Here is a 19,395-nt window from a genome sequence, read left to right on the forward strand (position 1 = left end):
CGCCTTCCCCCCCGCCTGCCCTCCCTTCCCCCCCGCTCTGCTCGCCCGGCTTCTGTCCTCACCAACGCACAAAGTGCACGGCCGAGGATTTAAAGCGCAAGTATAGGCTGCCCAGCCTTCATTTCCTTCATTGAATAGCCCCTCCCTCGTCCAGGGGCTCATTCGCACCGCCCTGCGCGCGCCTTTGATGCGCAACGTGGACGCGCGCTGCCGTTTGCGCTTTTGGAACCCAATGCAACGCTTTTATATGGCACGTTGCAACGCATGGACCGGCATCGGCTACTCGCTGTCTGCTCTGCGCTGAGCCTGCGTTGATCAGCGCGCTGGGTGTGGACGAGCCGGTGGGGGGTCGGGGGAGGAGCCGATACACCTCCCGGGGATATTAGAGGATATTCCAGGCAGATTTTTATGTTGGGAATATTTCGCAACTCACCTGCGCGGCTGGTAAAGGTAAATGGGTCCTGAGACCCCTCGGTACCCCGCGGGGTTGTCACCGCATGATCAAGCGGAATCCAAGAACTTGAGTGATGTGCGGCAATTTTTGTGGGGCAATATACAGAAGAAAGTGAGGAGGGAGAGAGAGAGGAGAGACAGCCAGGGGAGAGAGGAGAGACAGCCAGGGGAGAGAGGAGAGACAGCCAGGAGAGACAGCCAGAGGAGAGACAACCAGGGGAGAGAGGAGAGACAGCCAGGAGAGAGAGAGAGCGAGGAGAGACAGCCAGGAGAGAGAGGAGAGACAGTCAGGGGAGAGAGGAGAGGAAGCCAGGGGAGAGAGAAGAGACAGCCAGGAGAGAGAGAGAGGAGCGACAGCCAGGAGAGACAGCCAGAAGAGAGTGAGGATAGAGAGAGAGGAGAGACAGCCAGGAGAGAGCGAGGAGAGACAGCCAGGAGAGAGTGAGGAGAGACAGCCAGGAGAGAGAACAAGGAGAGACAGCCAGGAGAGAGTAAGAGACAGCCAGGAGAGAGAGAGGAGAGACAGCCAGGAGAGAGAGGAGAGACAGCCAGGAGAGAGAGAGAGGAGAGACAGCCAGGAGAGAGCAAGGAGAGACAGCCAGGAGAGAGCGAGGAGAGACAGCCATGAGAATGGAGAGACAGCCAGGAGAAGGAGAGGAAAGACAGCCAGGAGAGAAAGGAGAAACAGCCAGAGAGAGAGAAGAGGGACAGCCAGTAAAACAAGCCATTAGAAATGCCATGGCTGAAGTGCATGTAGATGGGAAGCGGCTGCAAAGAGGCTGCAGGAGATCAGGATCACTGATCATTTTATGAAAAGAAAGAAACAAAATGTGGCAACGGTCTATGATACACAATGCTTTAAGGCTTTGATCTGCAATCCCCCCATACAGCAGAGCTCACACTCTCAGGGGAGAAACAAGCAGCACAAGGAGCCAATCAGTTGTGTTGCACTGCTCATGTGCTAAGAAGAGACATGCTGGTAGGCGGAGAGAGCAAAGTGACAGAGAGATGAGCTTATCAGTCTGCTGTGCAGTCACAGGCTGGTGGGGGGGAGGGACAAGAGCTGTAAGTGTTACTTAACTGCAGCAGAGAGACAGGCCTGTGCTGTGTGGCAGAGCTGTGTAAATCTCAGGACTGGATGGACAGAATGATAAAATAGATGTATTCACCTTTGTATTGAACTCTCCGGAATTCGGCTTTTGATGAAAGTGGAATACAAAGCTCCAGCAAACCTTTCCCGCACGGAGTTAATTTAAAGTTATGTTTGGGGGATTTTTCTCATCGTGCCGTTAAATGACGAGGGAATGGCATTGGGTTGTGAAACTGAACACTTCAGAGCGGGTTAAGCTGGCCGGTTTTCTCAGACCGGCGGCCGTGTTTGCGTGACTAAGTACATACAATTAAAGCCCAGCCGTCCCCGCTCTCTATGAACACATTGTTTGCCAGGGTTCAAGGGCTCAGATAATAGTCGGCGGGGACCCGGGACCCATCAGCGGCCCACGGGGGCAAAATGACCCCCCCCACCCCCACCATCAGCATTCATCTCCTATTTTCTCATGGTGTCGTTCAGGATGAATAATGATTTCATTATATAGGAACCATTCAGATCATTGAAGTCACCAGACGGAAAGTCATTTTAATGAATATAAATGAGACACCCAAATTTCTGAGCAGCTTTTCGGATGATTTTCGAAGGGAACACCGGCTTGGTGACCATGATATCCGGCGTATCATTTTGTACCGAGGTCATGTGATGAAAAATAAATAGACGTTCCATTTCAAACACAAGCTGGGTACAAACATGTTCATATATACAGCGGGAGGAATTTATCAAAACTGGAGCAAACAGAATCTGGAGCAGTTGCCCATGGCAACCAATCAGCATCTCTCTTCAGTTTGCTCAGGTAAGATTTGAAAATGAGAGAGAGAAGCTGATTGGCTGCAGTGCAAATCTGCTCCAGTTTTGATAAATTCCTCCCAGTGTGTATATATATATTTATATATAATCTGTCTTCATATTAGCTTCCGTCCCCTAGAGAGTAGGATTCGGACTAGGGGAAGGAGGACGTCCTGCAAGCCACTCAGACACTTTGTTGCATTGCCTGGCACTATAAGCCTTAGCCCTCGTTCACACCTGAACGTTTTGTAGCGCGTTCTACGCTCGACGAATGCTTTACAAAACGCTCAAACATGAAAATCCCATTGTATTCAATGGGTCTGGTTCACACCTTGGCGTATTTCAGCCCGTCCCTAACGCGCTACAAAACGGGCCACGCCTGAAAAGGTACATGTACTACTTTGGGCCGTTTTTGTTGCGTGTTTCCATTGGGATACAGCCAAGTAGCCCCCCGAAACGCGCGTTTGTCGCACGATTTTTTTACCGCGAAACACGTTAAAAAAACGCGCGACAGGCGCGCATATGCAATACGCCTAGGTGTGAACCAGGCCTTACACTTGGAGCCGGCCAAACTGTACGAGACAGAAGCATTGGCAGGATGATAGGAACTTCTGTTGCACTCTGCTATCTAACTGTGCCAGCAACAGGCTGGGGGCGGGGCCATGACCAGGCCGTATCACTTAAATGCGCTGCAGAAAAGATAGGTCACCAACCCGTCTGTTCTGTCTGCCAACAGAGTGATAAATCTTATGGCTGGTAAAATAGTGCAAGATATAAGTAAACACATTTGTAATGTCTTGTTAAATCTCTATCTGTATATATATATATATAGTGAATAGTGTACAAACTATGAAAACTCAAATAAATATATAATGTAGGTATATATATACTGTGTGTATATATATATATATATGTGTGTGTGTGTGTGTGTGTGTGTGTGTAAAAAATATATATTATTATTACTGTTAATATTTATTTAATTTTCTTTCTTAAAAAGTGAACTTTTTTTAATCTACATAACATTTTCATTCCCACCCTTGGCCGCCATAGTTTGCATTCGAACGGCTTTTCTGATTTATACAAATAAATTAGTAAGTGCGCTCGCAAATATTTTAAGTTTTTTTTTTTTTCTTCTCTCTTTTGTAGGGACAGCGCACACAAAATCCCTGAACACAGTCTAAGCAACTGTTGGAATGTTTGAGGTAGGAAACTTGACCTTTTAAAAACCAACATAATGAAAACAAAGAAAAGTATTGTCCATTCACGGTCATATGAATGACAACAGATTAATCACAGTCTCGATTCCACTATCTGGACTCCAAAAAATGTAAAGGAAAAATGTTAGGGGGGGAAGATAAAAAAAGAGCTCATTAGATGGATGCAGTTGACAAAAGTTATGAAGTGTAAACTCCTTAAAGTGATTTCAAAGATTGGCATTGAGTTATTCTTAAGGTGATTATAGCCGTATTTGTGTGTCCCCGCCCCGGAGATTTGTTGTCTTTGTAGATTTTTTATATTAACATGTAACATGTTGTTAAAGGAGAAGTACAGGGTCAGTGTTTTTCCCTATAGTTCTCCTTAGGGTAACGGGAGGACTCTAGTTGGTGTCCTCCCGTCACCCTAAGCTCAGTATACCGCAAGACACAATTATGTCTGGATCCGCCCAGCTGCGTGAGTGACAGCTGTCTCTGCCTGTCTAGAGGCAGAGCCAGCTGTACCCGCCCCCTCCCCCGTCCGTTCCGCCAGTCAGCGCTGGAGGATCAAAGCGGGGAGGGGGGAATCCAGTCTCATTGTCACAGGTTGGCTAGAACTATGAGGTGAGTGAAATGCACTCCCCTCATAGTTCTCCTTTAAGCTTTTGTGCATCAGTATTGCTGACCGAGAGGAAGGGAGTAGAAGCCACCAAAAGCTTGTCCTGAAAATGTAACAATGCAAATAATAAAGTATCACAGACAGTACTCAACTGCAAAGCATCAGCAACCTGTCTACCTGTATTTTACATGGATAAATATATTTGATACTGTGAGATGTTTTTTAGTTGCTGCCGCCCAGTGTTACAGGTTGAATATTGTAAAGGAAACCTTCATTGGTAATCTCTGTTAAAGGGAAAGCTGCAATGTGTTAGTGTGCACATCATTTTAATGCATATAATATAACATAGTTACATAGTATTTGAGGTTGAATAAAGACACAAGTCCATCAAGTCCTACCTGTTGCGTGTATGTGTGTGATTTTGCAGGTGTTTGCGTGTGTATGAGTCCATGTGTGATCTTGCTCTTAGCAGTACCTGTACCCCTGTATGTTACGGTCTCCAAAGAAATCATCCAAAAGCTTTTTGAATGATTCCACACTCTTAGCTGAAATCACTGCATGTGGCAGCGAGTTCCAGACCCTAGCCGCTCTAAATGAAAAGAACCCCCTTAGCCCCTTGTGCTGAAATCTGTTCTCCGCCAATTTTAGGTGGTGGCCTCTAGTCTTTGTTATGGAGTTAGCTGTTTGTTACTGATGTTACTATCACCATTGAATATCTTGTACATGAAAATCATGTCCCCCCTTAATTAACTAATTAATTGCAATGTTTACCTTGAAGTTATTTTCAACTTTCATATTTTATATTTCTAAAGTTCCATATTTCCACATTACGTACACTATATGGCCAAATGTTGATCGACACCTGACCGTCACAACTATATGAGCTTGTTGGACATCCCAATCCAAAACCATTAATATGAACATTGGCAGCTAAAACAGCCTCAACTCTGCATTTGTGAGGTCAGCTGCTGATGTTGTATGAGAAGACCTGGTGAGGAGGAACTTGACTTGAACCTGAACTCAACCCCATTAACCCTTTCGCTGCCAAGGACGTATGGCATACGGACCTACAAAAGTGCTTCCAGCTGGCCAGCTCAGTATGCCATACGGACACCTTTTCGGATCAATTAGATGGTTAACTACAAGCCAGGCCACCTATGTGAGCTAGTTGGACATCCCATTTCAAAACCATTAATATGGAGCCCCCAACCACCACCACCTTGGCAGCCTTAACTCTTCAGGGAAGGCTTTCTACAGGATTTTGGAGAGTGTGTGAATGTGAGCTCATTCAGGCTAAAGATCATTTGTGAGGTCAGGTTCTGATGTTGTATGAGAAGACCTGGTGAGGAGGAACTTGACTTGAACCTGACCTCAACCCCATTAAACACATTTGGGATGAATTGGATGGTTAACTACAAGCCAGGCCACCTATGTGAGCTTGTTGGACATCCCATTTCAAAACCATTAATATGGAGCCCCCAACCACCACCACCACAACCTCGGCAGCCTCAACTCTTCAGGGAGGACTTTCCACAAGATTTTGGAGAGTGCCTGTGGGAATTTGTGCTCATTCAGCCTAAAGAGCATTTGTGAGGTCAGGTACTGGTGTTGGATGAGAAGACCTGGCTCCCAACCACCATTGTATTCATCCCATAGTTGTTCAATAGCATTGAAAAGGACACTTGAGACTCCACTTTAAACTAATCAAACCATGTCTTTATGGAGCTGGCTTTGCAGTCGTCCATCAAGAGTTTGAAGCATGCCTGTGGGAAGTTTTTTCCTTCAGCCAAAAGAGAATTTGTGAGGTCAGGTACGACCTGGCTCATAGTTAGCATTCCAGTTCATCCCAAATGTGTTCAGTAGGGTTGAGGTCAAGGCACTGTGCAGGACACTTCCTCCGCAACAAACTCATCGAACCATGTCTTTATGGAGCTGTGTTTGCACTCAATTTACTAATATGTCTTTGTATGCTGTAGCATTGACACTACCCGTTACTGCAAAGACCTGCTGTGCCCATTATGAGGAGCTTCCACCATCCTTGTGCTGAGTTCTTGGGTCTGTACACCTGCTGTGCCCATTATGAGGAGCTCCCACCATCCCTGTGCTGAGTTCCCGGGTCTGTACACCTGCTGTGCCCATTATGAGGAGCTCCCACCTTCTCTGTGCTGAGTTCCCAGATCTGCATACCTACTGTGAACATTACTAGGGGCTCCCACTTTCCCTGTACTGAGTTCCCGGGTCTGTATCCCTGCTGTGCCAAATATAAGGAGCTCCCCCATCCCTGTGCTGAGTTGCTGGGTCTGCATACCTACTGTGCCCATTATAAGGAGCTCCCACCATCCCTGTGCGAGTTCCCGGGTCTGTACACCTGCTGTGCCCATTTTTAGGGGCTCCTACCATCCTTGTTTGGAGTCCCTGGGTTTGTACACCTGCTGTGCCCATTATGAAGAGTTCCCACCATCCTTGTTCTGAGTTTTTTGGATTATACACCTGCTGTGCCCATTATGAGGGGATCCCACCATACCTGTGCTGAGCTCCCGGGTCTGTACACCTTTTGTGTCCATTATGAGGAATTCCCACAATTACCTGCTGGATATTTTTTAATAATGTTATATTATCGAAAATGTAAGAGGAGAAGAGCTGAAACACTAGAGCTGGCCACAGACACTGACCAGAAGAAGGGCCTTATATCTTTAATACGTGGTCATCCTTAAAATGAAATAATTATTTGGAAATGTGATATGAAAGATATGTAAGGGGGGTTGCCTCCTATGAAGCCAGCTCTGTGGAACACACAAATCTTACCTAAGATTTTAGTAATTATTGGATCTACGTATATTTTAGCATTTTCGATTTACTACTAAACCTGCATAGCAACGCTTTTGTCAACTTTAAAAAATAATTCCCTTTAATCGTCAATCCAGCCTGTCGTACCGGCCCTTTAAAATTTGCTACTTTCGGTAAACAGATTGGCTTGCTAAAGAATATTTAAAGTTTTGTAGAAAATTAACTCCCAACCGCGCTTAAAGAGAAAAAAAAAATTCCCCTTAGACAAAAATAAAAAAAATTATGCGGGCCTTAGTGGTGGCTGAAGAAAAATGGAGATAGCTTTCGTATACTTGTGCGTTTTATAGGCATTAATGTTGCCGTAAATCTCGTGTTATTGTACGGCGCCTGCAACATTTTTCCTGCGTTTTGCCTTTGGACAGGGAAGAAATGACTGGCTTCCATCAGTGTTATTGGCAATACCCATATTCTGACATCTGTTCCTTTCTAAACATTTTACCAACCTTGATGAAATGTGTTTTAGTGGTAGAAGCTGACTTAGAGGGGAAAAAAAAAAAAAAAACACCTTTGGATGATAAAAAATAACAGTGATTAAACACCAGCAGCAATTTGCCTGCAAATCTCGCCGTTCTGAAGGCGGCTGCCGTTTTCTGTTGGAGAAAAATTAGCTATCTTCTGCTAATCTTAATCATGTTTACACTTCAAACTAGGCTAAATATACGGCTTATCGAAAAAATAAATAAATATAAAAAAGACATGCCTGTGTTCTTGGCAGTTGGGTCTTATATATTCCGTCTTTATCTCGCCGTTACAGCGATACTTATTTTTCATACGTTCGCGGAATTGTTTCAAATGGCTGAGAAAGTCCCCACAGCGGTTACATTAGACTGCCGTGCCATTAGCTTTATGTCCTATGCTTTCCCTGTCTGGGCACCGATGTGATCCAATCCAATATAAATTGTATAGTGATGTGCAAGTCCCTGGTGTATTGGGCGGTTGTATTCCAAATATCCTCTTATTGTTCTCTTTGCTAATATATCTTCTTTCTGTCGTTCTTCCTTTCCTCTTCCTTTCTTCTTTCCTCCTGTTGCCCCTCTCTTTCTTTTTTTCCTTTCCTTCTCCTTCCATTCTTGCTGTCTTCCTGTCTTTCTTCTTCCCTTTCTTCCCCTCCTCCTTCCTTTATTCCTTTATTTCTTCCTTCCCTTTCTTGCTTTCTTTCTTCTGCCTTTCCTTCCTCCCTCCCTCCCATCCTTTCCCTCTTTGTTCCTTACTTTCTTATTTCCTCCTTCCTTTAAGCCCTGCCTTCTTTCCTTTCCCTTCTTTCCTTCCTATATCCCTTTCCCTGCTTCCTTCCTTCCTTCTCTTAATCAGCACTTTTTGGAAGTCACTCTTCTCCTGCACACAGTGCCGATAGCCATACCCTCTCCACTCCTCTGCTGCTAATATTGCCCACATTCATACCCGCTGCACTCCTATCCTAATCAGTCCTTATGCACTCCTCTCCTGCACAATGCTCACTGCCATGCCCTTCACATTCCTTTCTTGCACACACTGTCTATCACCATACCTTCTGCACTCTTTTCCTGCATCTACTGCCTGCCCTCAAACCCTGCTCACTCATCTCCTGCCTGAAAATACCCTCTGCATTCCTTTCCTGGCCACTCTGTCTGCCATTATACCCTTTGCACTTCTTTCCTCCACACACTGCCCATTGCCATACCCTCCACTCTACTATACTTCACACACTGCCTCTACCATACCCTCTGCAATTACTGCATGCTTTCATACCCTTCCCACTCATCTCATTCACATACTGCCCCTGTCATACCCTGTCCACTTATCTCATTCACATACTGCCCCTGTCATACCCTCCTTACTCATCTCATTCACATACTGCCCCTTGTCATACCTTGTCCACTCATCTCATTCACATACTGCCCCTGTCATATCCTCCTCACTCATCTCATTCACATACTGCCCCTGTCATACCCTGTCCACTCATCTCATTCACATACTGCACTCTCCTCTCCTGCACATTTTACCCACAGTTCATTACAAACAGTTTATTACAAACAATGATGAACTGCTTTTAAAAGCAGTTCATCATTGTTTGTAATATCCTCGACCTTTATTACCATACTGTTTGAAAGTCTGAAGTGCTGCATTTATTTCTGCTCGCAGGTAATCTAGAATTGTGTTTGGAATTTTGTAAGGGATGACATATCAGGTTTCTTACGACCAGTAGAGACCGGGAGCTGGTTTCCGAGAGTCTGGCTGATTTGTGAGACGTTTAGCCCTGGACGAGGGTTCCTGGTTTGACTCACTGCACGGCGCTGTGACAGTATGTTTTGCAATGTTCAGGCTCCTTATTTATCGCTAGTCATTATCTTCTGATCGGAGATTTTGACCCTTCCTGATATGTTTTAAAAAGGCCCAAACACTTCACAGGATGTTTGAAACTTCACCCTAAATATTTTCCCTTTACATTACAGTCATTGGCTTTGCTCCGCCATCTCCAAAGAGGGGCGGCCAGTATGTTCATAGCTTCCTGCTTTCTTTAAATGTCTTGGAAATCTCTTTTGGGATCTTCAGAAATGACTTAAAGCTCAACTCCAGGCACATATCAAAGGCACACGTCAATGCAGCTTTGTATTCATTAACACTTAATTAAATGTATTTTTATAAATGCAAAAAGGTTAAGTACCACAATTTGACTTGGTGTCAGCTTTTTGCAATTAGGGCTTAGATGGGGAGGGAGAAGCAGCACAAGTAGCCAATTAGTTGTGTAGAGTAAGGAGGCTTCTGATAGCAGAAGAGAGCAGAGAGATTACCTCATTCCTTTTTCTGCTTCTCGTTTCACTGTCCACTCACAGGCAGGGGGAGCGACAAGACTTTTAGTGTTACTTAAAGTGACATTAAACCCTCAGATTTTTTAATATAAAACAATACTGTAATATGCGCCTTACTGTAATCCATGGTTGTATTTTTCCTTCTCTTTACTGCTCTTCCTTTTAAATCTGTATCTGTTCTCATGCTGGGCAGAACTTCTGTTTTGCAGCAGACTGGCTTGTCTCTGGAATGGATATATGGTGTCTGTGTATAGGTTTGTATAGGTTTGTAACCTGAGCCAGCACTACAGGAAGAGGCCCTGAGCTGCAAAGGGAAGTTCTCCCCAAGCATGAAAAGACATGAGGATTTAAAAGGAAGAGCAGCAAAGAGAAGGGAAACAACCATGGATTACAGTAAGGCGCACATTACAGTATTGGTTTATGTAAAAAAATCTGAGGGTTTAATGTCACTTTAACTATATCAGAGAAAAAAAATAGGTCTCCTTTCTTAGCAGACAGGGCTGTGCTGTGTGGAACAGTTGTGTAAATCGCCAGAACTGGATGGACAGAAATACAAACCCTTTAACCCTTTTGCTGCCCTTGATGTAACTGTTACGTCGGCATGTACACAACTCCCGACTGCTATAACAGCTGGTAGTCTCTTTTCACTTCTGGTTGCCCTATAAAGCTGCCCAATCACTTCTATTTGCAGGAGAAGGAATCTATATTTCTCTATTCTCTCATGTTATAAACTGTGACATATTTTGTCCTTGAAATTGTCTTTTCCTTTCAGTAAAAACACTGCTTCCTTTGCTCCCCACGTGACTTGTGCTGGCAGAGCTGAGTAGCAGCCACACCCCTCAGCCTGGCAGAGCTGAGTAGCAGCCACACCCCTCAGTACAAGTGTCCTTACAGAGCTTTGTATTACAGGGAAGGGGGTGTGTCTGATCACAGAGGAGGCTTATCTGACCAGGTCTGTTACCTTACTGAAAGCATTGGGTCATACTCTGGTGCCTCTTGTGACATACCTGCTGTAACAGGAAAGAGGAGCTAGAACAAAAATCAACAACAGCACCTTTTTAGACTACTACATGCACATAATCATAACATTGCTGAGGATTTGTACGGTCGGTGGTCCGCTGAAACCATTTCTGTGATTCATTTTGCAGGACAGATAATTATTCACATATTCCTGGCTAGGAGACTGGTAAAGGGGTGCATTGGACCCCTTTCTAGTTACCTCTCATATTCTACACTCCATTCCATAGCCTGGTATCCTGCTTGCCCTCACCTCCTATAGTCTACAGAGACAGCCATTGTGTCATGATAATAGGGTGCACACATAAAGCCTTCCTGTTACTCCATCATTGCAAAAAGGTGGTCACCTGCATGCCTAATTATCCACCAGTTGAGGAGGAACTCTCCCAAGATGAAAGTAGACTGGTAAGAACCCAATCACATAGTAGATGGGTTCAAGTTAAATATGTCCTTATTGCCCTAACATTTATATTTGGCTTTTATCCCTCCATTTGTTGGTGCAGAAATTGTTCCTGACATACATATGTGTCCTCAGGTGAAGTTCATTTAGAAGAGACGCTCCAGATAATTCATTAAAAGTTATTAGAACGTGGAATTAAAATAGTTTTCTCATTGGGGATCCGGAAATGTTTAACCATTGCCGAATGTTCAGAGGCCTTTTCTGTGTCTAAGGGGGTTATTCACAAAGCCTGCCGACTGCAGCCAAGTGAATAACCCGGCCGAAGTGAAGTGAGCCGAACGCTGTTCAGCTATTCACTTCAGTCTTGCACGGCTGATTTCAGCCGTACATCGGCTGCCTTCGGCTGCTGTACGGGCTATTGTGAACCGAAGAGCAGAGGCGTCCGAAGAGATCCGGAGGATCAGCCAAAGCTACGGCTGGATCCTTCGGCTCTTTAGAGAATAATCCCTAAATTTCCTAAAGAGGACATTAATAAAGCTGCCCATGTTTTACCCGGCCATAGGCAACACTTTGGTCTCCAGCTTTTGATAGACCAGAAATCTCAGTAGAGGTGGGAGTGAGGCCTTGGATATGAACCCTTCGCTGGTAGGTATGAGGTCTTTCTTTAGAACATATAGCTTAGGTTTGGCAGCACTCCACAAAGCTGATGGCCACCACCCCCCGTAGCCTTCTCAATCCTCTGATTGAGAAGGCTATGTATAGTCAAGGTAAAAGGAGGGCCAAACACACGTTTTGAGAGTCCAGAAATGTATTCTATTGATTACACTAATGGTTAAAGGACAACAAAGGGCATCAGGGTTTTAGCAATTGTCACAGAATCTCCCATGCCCATATTATACGGCTGTGCATCACCCACAATTCTTTCTTTCTTTCTTTCTTTCTTTCTTTCTTTCTTTCTTTCTTTCTTTCTCTCTTTCTTTCTCTCTTTCTTTCCCTCTCTCTCTATCTCTTTCTCTCTTTCTTCCTTTTCCTCTTTTCTTTAGTTTTGATAGAGCAAGGAACAGTTAAAACCTCTACCACGTTTCCAGGTCCCTGTTGGGGGGTATCCCCCCTCACTTCCTATGCAGACCCCTGGGCTGCATAGGAAGTTCTTTTGGTAGGGGGGGCTCTCTACCAAAAGAACAAAGACAATCATAAAATTTAAACAACATTTATATCCCTTTCCTACTCCATCCAAAGCTAGAAAAAGGAAAAAACGTTGGTTAGATTTCTGCTTTTTGACTGTAATTACATATTTTTCCATGTTAATAACCTCTTTCTAGAAGTGGAATTGCATCTCAGGCAAGGAGATGTGTATCACTCCTACTGCTATCCATCCCCAGCGCCCATCCCACAAAGGTCTGTCATTCATTTACTCTCTAAAGTTTCAAAAACTTCCAAGAATCAAAGAAAGTCATTTCTGCTCCACAGAAGATCGTCGCTTTGTATCCATTCCACGAAAAGAAGATGGCGTGCTTGCCAAGGAAAAGCTAAAATCATCTCCTATGATAGTAACCAGGACACTTGGTAGCGAACCCTAATATCCTCTTCCTATAAATGTTAATTGCTTAGATCATTTTTTTATTTTTTTTTACATTTATAATAGGAATAAAAAGAGTGCACACGAGGCAAGCAAATGTTATTTCTCTCCTTGAACCTGATTCAACAATTCTGCCGCTTGAACTTTTTATTTTACTGTTCAAACCACGAATAAATGACTTATGGCGTTCCCAAAAAACAATCTGTTTGTCAGGACGCCTCAGAAATGGGCAAAGAAAAAGGAACTGATGGAAAAAAGGACTACAATAAAAAAAAAGAGGTTTTCTCCCTCTTCTTGATTCTTGGGAGCCTAATAGGGATTCTATTATCACCGTTCTTTTTATGCTAGCTTTGTTTACCGCCCCCTGGCACTGCAAGCTACCTTTCACTTTGTGGTCTACAATGACTCCCAAATCTTTTTCTATTTCTGACTTCCCTTTAAAGTAGAATTTAACTCTTTTTTTGTAATAAGATCTAACAGATATACATCGCCCAGGAAAGCAATAATGTACATTTTTGCCCAAGCACTTACCGTCATCATGTTTCTGGTCAGCTCCAACTCTCTCAGCTCAGCTTCCCTGATCTTCCTGTCCAGTTCAAGATTACAAGGGGCAGAGCAGTCTGCAGCAGATGTCCATGTAATAGCTTGGGAAAGGGAGGAGGGAGGAAAGGGAGCAGGGGGGGAATTAGGCCTCATTCACACTACTAACAGCCGGCCCGTAAAGATCCGTGCTGGGCCGCTGCCGGGAAGGACAGGTGCTGCGTGTGATTACACGCAGCAGCCTGTTCTTCTCTATGGGAGTACGCGGCCGTACGCCACCCTACGCTCACCCGAACTGCACGTCCGTACGGGTGCGGGTGTCTCTGCTCAGACGCAGACGGGATCCATCCTTTCCATGAAAAAATATGTAAAGGAAGTAAAAAAAGGCAAGAATGTAAAACTTTTTTTCCTGTGCTTGAACGCCCATTTTCAATCAGCTAACTCCAGGCGCGTTAAAACAAAACGTGTTCAAAGTTGTACAGTTCGTTTCCTAAAGCAGCCACAGCCTGAGTATAAAAGCCTGCCCCCCTGCCAGCATGCTGCAGAGCAGAACCCTTGTATTCTGTGTGGAAGCAGTGGTCTCTCTGCGGAAGTCCAACATGCCCCCTACTGAGTCAGACCTGTAGCTCAATCATCAGCAAAGCTCATGCTCCCTTCTGAGTCAAGAGCTCTGGCTTTGACTCAGCAGAGGACGTGTCGGACCTCCGCAGAGAGATCACTGTTTCCACCTATAGCTCTTCACTCAGCAAAGCTTGTGCCCCCTACTGAGCCCGACCTCTAGCTCTCTAATCAGTAAATATTGTGCTCCCTGCTGAGTTAGACCTATAGCTCTCTAATCAGCAAAGCTCATGTTTTTTGTTTTGCTGATTAGAGAGCTCTGAGTCACCAGGAGGCATTTTAGACCTCTGCAGAGAGACCACTGCTTCCACCTACAGCTCTCCAATCAGCAAAGCTCATGCCTCCTACTGAGTTGGACCTATAGATCTCCAGTCAACAAAGCTTGTGCCCCCTCCTGAGTCAGACCTGTAGCTCTCTGATCAGCAAAGCTTGTGCCCCCTGCTGAGGGGAGAGCCCTGGCTCTGACTCAGCAGGGGGCATGTCAGACCTCTGCAGATAGACCACTGCATCCATCTATAGCTGTCCAATCTTCAAAGTTCATGCCACCTACTGAGTCAGACCTATAGCTCTATAATCAGCAAAGCAGGAGCATGTCGGGCCTCTGCAGAGAGACCACAGCTTACCTGAGTCAGACCTATTGCTCTCTAATCAGCAAAGCTTATGCCGATGGGAGTGTTTTGGCACGGGACATGTCAGACCTCTGCAGAGAGACTAGTGCTTCCCTATAGAGACCAAGGGTCCTTCTCTGCAACATGCTGGCAAGGTGCAGGCTTTTCTACTGAGTCTGTGGCTGCTTTTGAAGGAGAAATGCCTGTAGAACCTCTGGCACTTTTCTGTTTTGATGCACCTGGAATGCATTAAGCTGATTCAATCCCAGGCCTCAATTGGGCTTCAAAGTCATTTTCTTGATCTTTATTAATTCGGATAGTTTATGAATACTTTTAGAATCCAAGTACAACCTCAGAAATCCTCTCCAGTCAATGCAGCCTGCCATACCCCATCAGCCCTCCTTTGAATTCTCTCTCTCTCTTTTTATTTTTTATTTCCCCTCCGCCATCATAATTCCCCGACTGATTAACCTCTCAACTTGCCCATGGATCTGAGAGCTGTATCACACACTTCTGTGCCGCCTCAGATTCCTTCCTACAAGCGGCACTTTTGTTTGGCGGCATCAAAGCGCAGGGGGTTAATAGCGTACAAAGGGAGTCGGTTTTATAAACGTATTACGAGGCGAGAGGAGTATTAATGTTGATATAGCGTGTTTTCTGACAGAGGAACACCCGCTCTCTGCTTGTGCTTCACAGCGGTCTGCGTTATAAAAATTGTGAGGAGACAATAATTTCACTCCGAGCCTCTAATTTATTTTTCCTAGTGTGTTTTAGATAAAGCACGGGAAGAAATATCTGCGGTTTTATATCATCTCACGGAATAAACAAGAAATGTTTCACTTGTCACTGTAGAGAGGCAGACAGCTGTGAAATTGTTCTTTTTTTTTTCTTTTTCGGAGGATGGGGGTCATTTACGCAAAAGGAATAAACTTTTTTTTTTTTTTAAACGTTTGGATCCAATCAGCCCATCGGCCGAGGTCAAAATGCCCCGATGGATCTGACTTTTATATACCCCACTGTAGCCAGATTCAGCAGTCTTTTCCGAGTTCTTCTGCATGGGACTGTTGCCTCTTGCCACAGTGTTTAGTCCCTACCTTAGAGCTAAGGAACGCACCATAGGCTTTCTTTCATCCAGGACACGCTGAGACTCGTAGTTCCTCCTCACTTACTTATTTTCTATGGGTCCCTCCTGATCTGGTTCTGCTGCTCCATCATACAAGATGACAACTTATGAAGACCATATGACAGTATAGTTTAGTGCTGATCCTTCCAGGTCCTGTTAGCACTCCGCTTGCTGTCTATGTTTCTATATTGGCTTGTTTACCAATCATTCCTCCCTGCCTTCTTACATAAATATTAATATAATATAGAAGGTAAGATGCCGGTCTCAATGTTTACTGTCTATCAGCAGAATCACTGTGCCTGGTGACAAGTCATTAACTAAAGGCGGCAGATTGGAAAAAATACAATACTGTGTTATGTGCTATGGTAACTCTCAGTGTCTGTCTATCTTTCTATCTATCTATCTATCTATCTATCTATCTATCTATCTATCTATCTATCTATCTATCTATCTATCTATCATCTATCTATCTATCTATCTATCTATCTATCTATCTATCTATCTATCTATCTATCTATCTATCTCCCTATTCTATCTTTCCTTTATTTGCTTCCCTTCTATTCCTCATCCATCTTCCGTCTTTCCTTACTTTCCTGCAAAATAGTAATGACTATCTATCTATCTATCTATCTATCTATCTATCTATCTATCATCTATCTATCTATCTATCTATCTATCTATCTATCTATCTATCTATCTATCTATCTATCTATCTCCCTATTCTATCTTTCCTTTATTTGCTTCCCTTCTATTCCTCATCCATCTTCCGTCTTTCCTTACTTTCCTGCAAAATAGTAATGCATAAAAGATTCACAATTACACATTCACCTCTTCCTTTTCTCTCCTTTCCTCACCTTTTTCCTTTTCTTTTTTCCCTTTCATTTCATTTCCTTTCATTTACATTCATTGCCTTTCATTTCCTATCATTTACCCTTTCCTTTTCCCTTTCTCTTCTCTTTGCCTTTTCTTCCCTTTTCTTTTCCTTTTCTTTTCTTTGCTTCTTTTCCTTTCTTCTCCTCTTCTTTTTCTTTCCTTTTCCTTTCCTTCTCCTTTCTTTTTTCTTCTCTCCTTATGCTTCTTCTCTTCTCCTCTCCCTTTCCTTTTGCTTTTCCTTTTTTCCCCCCTTCCTCTTTTCTCCTCTTCTTTCTTTTCCTTTTCCTCTTCTTTCCCCTTTCCCTCTCCTATACTTTTCTTTCTTTTCTTTTCCTTACTTCTCCTTTTCTCTTCCCTTTCCTTTCCTTGTTGAGAAGTAAAAAAGCTAAACACCTATAGTGTCAAAGCAGTGGTATGGAGGTCTGTGTCTTTTGATACCAAGATACCCTTCAAGGTTCTAACATTACGGACAATGACATCAAGCAGGGGTAAGCTCAGGTCTCAAGGCCTAAGTGTCCCAGCAAATTACCTGAGTAGGTGTTCTGCATATCATTCTATACTACCAAGGAAACAAAAAAAGAAAAGTTAGATGGGTTTACATTGGCAACACTTGTGCCCATAAAGCCTAATTGAATTTTCACATCTTTTTAACTCTTTATATTCCTTTACCCTTGCTTGTTATGATTTATAACTAACCTTAGCATGATGCCTTAAAATACCTTTATTCTCAATGCTACTTCCTGCTCTTCCCCTTCTGTGTTCGATGCGGGCAGAGCTCAGTAACAACCACACTCCTCATCACAACCCCTTCTGTGTTCTATGCGGGCAGAGCTGAGTAACAACCACACCCCTCATCACAACCCCTTCTGTGTTCTATGCGGGCAGAGCTGAGTAACAACCACACCCCTCATCACAACCTTCCTTGCATATATTGCAGTGAAACCAAGAGAGGGGACATGTCAGACCAAGTCTGTTACTGATACACTGGGTCTAACTCTGGTGCCCATTGTACTACATGGTCATGTTATGTCATCAGGACAGATGGCACTGGAACCCGAAGGTGGTTCTACCTCTACAAGTGATGTAGAGTTGATGAGGTTGAGTAGGCAGCCCCATTATACAGATGAGTTTCTAAACCCACAGAAGTGCCACACCAAGAGGACAGAGTCCAAAAATCTTTATTACAATTAAGTTGTTTCAAAGAGATTGGCAGGTGCAGTGAACACTTTTCAGGGGCCAGAGTTGCCCCCTTCATCAGGGCTAGAAAGGATTAAAAAAAATATGCATCAATAGAATCATGTTCATAATGTAAAGTGATAGTCCCAGTGAGACAATGGGCACAGCTGCTGTAAAAGGCTATGTAAATGCAATTTGCAAGAGATATATGACTGAATATCACTTCAGTTGGGCTTCAATTAACATATACTCAATCACTAAAATCTCATATAAGTATTAACAATGTAATGTAATTTCAAACGTATTTGAGACATTTTTGAAATCTAAAGCTTTCATAAAAAAAAATGACCTGGTGACCCTGCCATAAGGGTCCGTGTTTAGGCACTTTGGCTTTAGGGTGACAACACTCTTTCCCTGTCTACCAGTTGTGATCCTGTGTTGTCACCATCAGCTCTAGAAATGCCATACAACCATCGCTAGAGTGCATGTAGACAGGAAGCAGCTGCAAAGAGTCCACAGCAGATCATCATCTCTGAGATGCAACCAAGGATGAAAGCCGTGCAGGCCTCATTAGCATGCATGTAGACAGCAAGCGGCTTTAAAGAGTCCTCAGGAGATCAGCATCTCTGAGAAGCAACAAAGGATGAATGCCATGCAGCCATCATTGGCATGCATGTAGACAGGAAGTCCTATTCCACAGCCATAGCTTCTCTTCATTGCTCGTTATACAAGGTGATTATATCCATGTTCCATATCCATAGACATGGAATTTGAGGGACTGTGGAATCCAGCAAGGATGGCTTCTCTCAATAGAAAGTGCTTCAGAAAGCTAAATGTCAATCCATTTAGGGTGCACAGCTACAAAAAAAAGGCAAATGGCAGTGGCCTATAACAACCAATCAGCAACCATTTAACATTCTGTCAATGGTTACAGCTCAAGACGCCGGCCTCGGCTCTACCGTTCTTCCCAACAACTGGAGGAAAACGTTCAATCATTACCGCGTTGCCCTTCCTCTCTGAGGTCCGTGACCCGGCAATCTCTTTAGTAAGGCACGGATCACCAAGCTGGCACCTAGCAGGCGTTTTCCGACCAAGAGGAAGATTGGGAGGGGAACACACATAAAAAAAAAAAAATCTTCAACCAGATGGAAGTTTTAAATTTTTTTTGTTTAGTTTTGTTTTAAGAGCTGCTTTTACAGCACAAGATAAACTCATCTTGATGCATGGTGTTGTTTATACTGGGGTCTTTGTAGACGAGATGTTTACCGGGCTCTGAGATGTTTTAAAATATTTTTATCATTATGATATTTGGATAATTGGCAAGAAAAGGAAGATAGTTTGTTGAGATTGCAGCGATGGTGGTAAGCGTGAAGTGACTTAGGAGCCTCCATAAATGTATCCAGATCAGTGGTGAATGCAATCACTGTTAAAACAAAACAACACAAGGGGGAATATTTTTTTAGTGAAATCATTTCCTTTTCTTAATCAAAAGATGACAGTCTCGGCGTTAGAACTCCCATCTGTAATGTAGCGTACCAGGGATTTGCACACATTGCTGTTTTTTTGTGATTGATACAATGAGAGCTCGTTCCCACATAGATATCCCATTTAAGTTCAGCTCCTGAGGAAATCAAAACAGTTTATGCGGAGATTGGGCGGCCCT

The 19,395-nt window shown here is 43.8% G+C and overlaps 1 protein-coding gene across 1 annotated transcript in view; it reads left to right on the forward strand.

Annotated features, from left to right (window-relative positions):
• ZNF536 (zinc finger protein 536) overlaps positions 1 to 19,395 on the forward strand; it is a 517,603-nt gene that overhangs the window by 131,251 nt on the left and 366,957 nt on the right. Inside the window, exon 4 of the mRNA XM_018553236.1 lies at positions 3,497 to 3,552. The gene's annotated coding sequence lies outside the window, so the exon portion shown is untranslated. The remainder of the gene's footprint in view (positions 1 to 3,496; positions 3,553 to 19,395) is intronic.

Source organism: Nanorana parkeri, unplaced genomic scaffold (assembly GCF_000935625.1).
Source record: "Nanorana parkeri isolate BGI_ZX_2015 unplaced genomic scaffold, ASM93562v1 scaffold6, whole genome shotgun sequence".
In the NCBI taxonomy this organism is placed as follows: Eukaryota; Metazoa; Chordata; class Amphibia; order Anura; family Dicroglossidae; genus Nanorana; species Nanorana parkeri.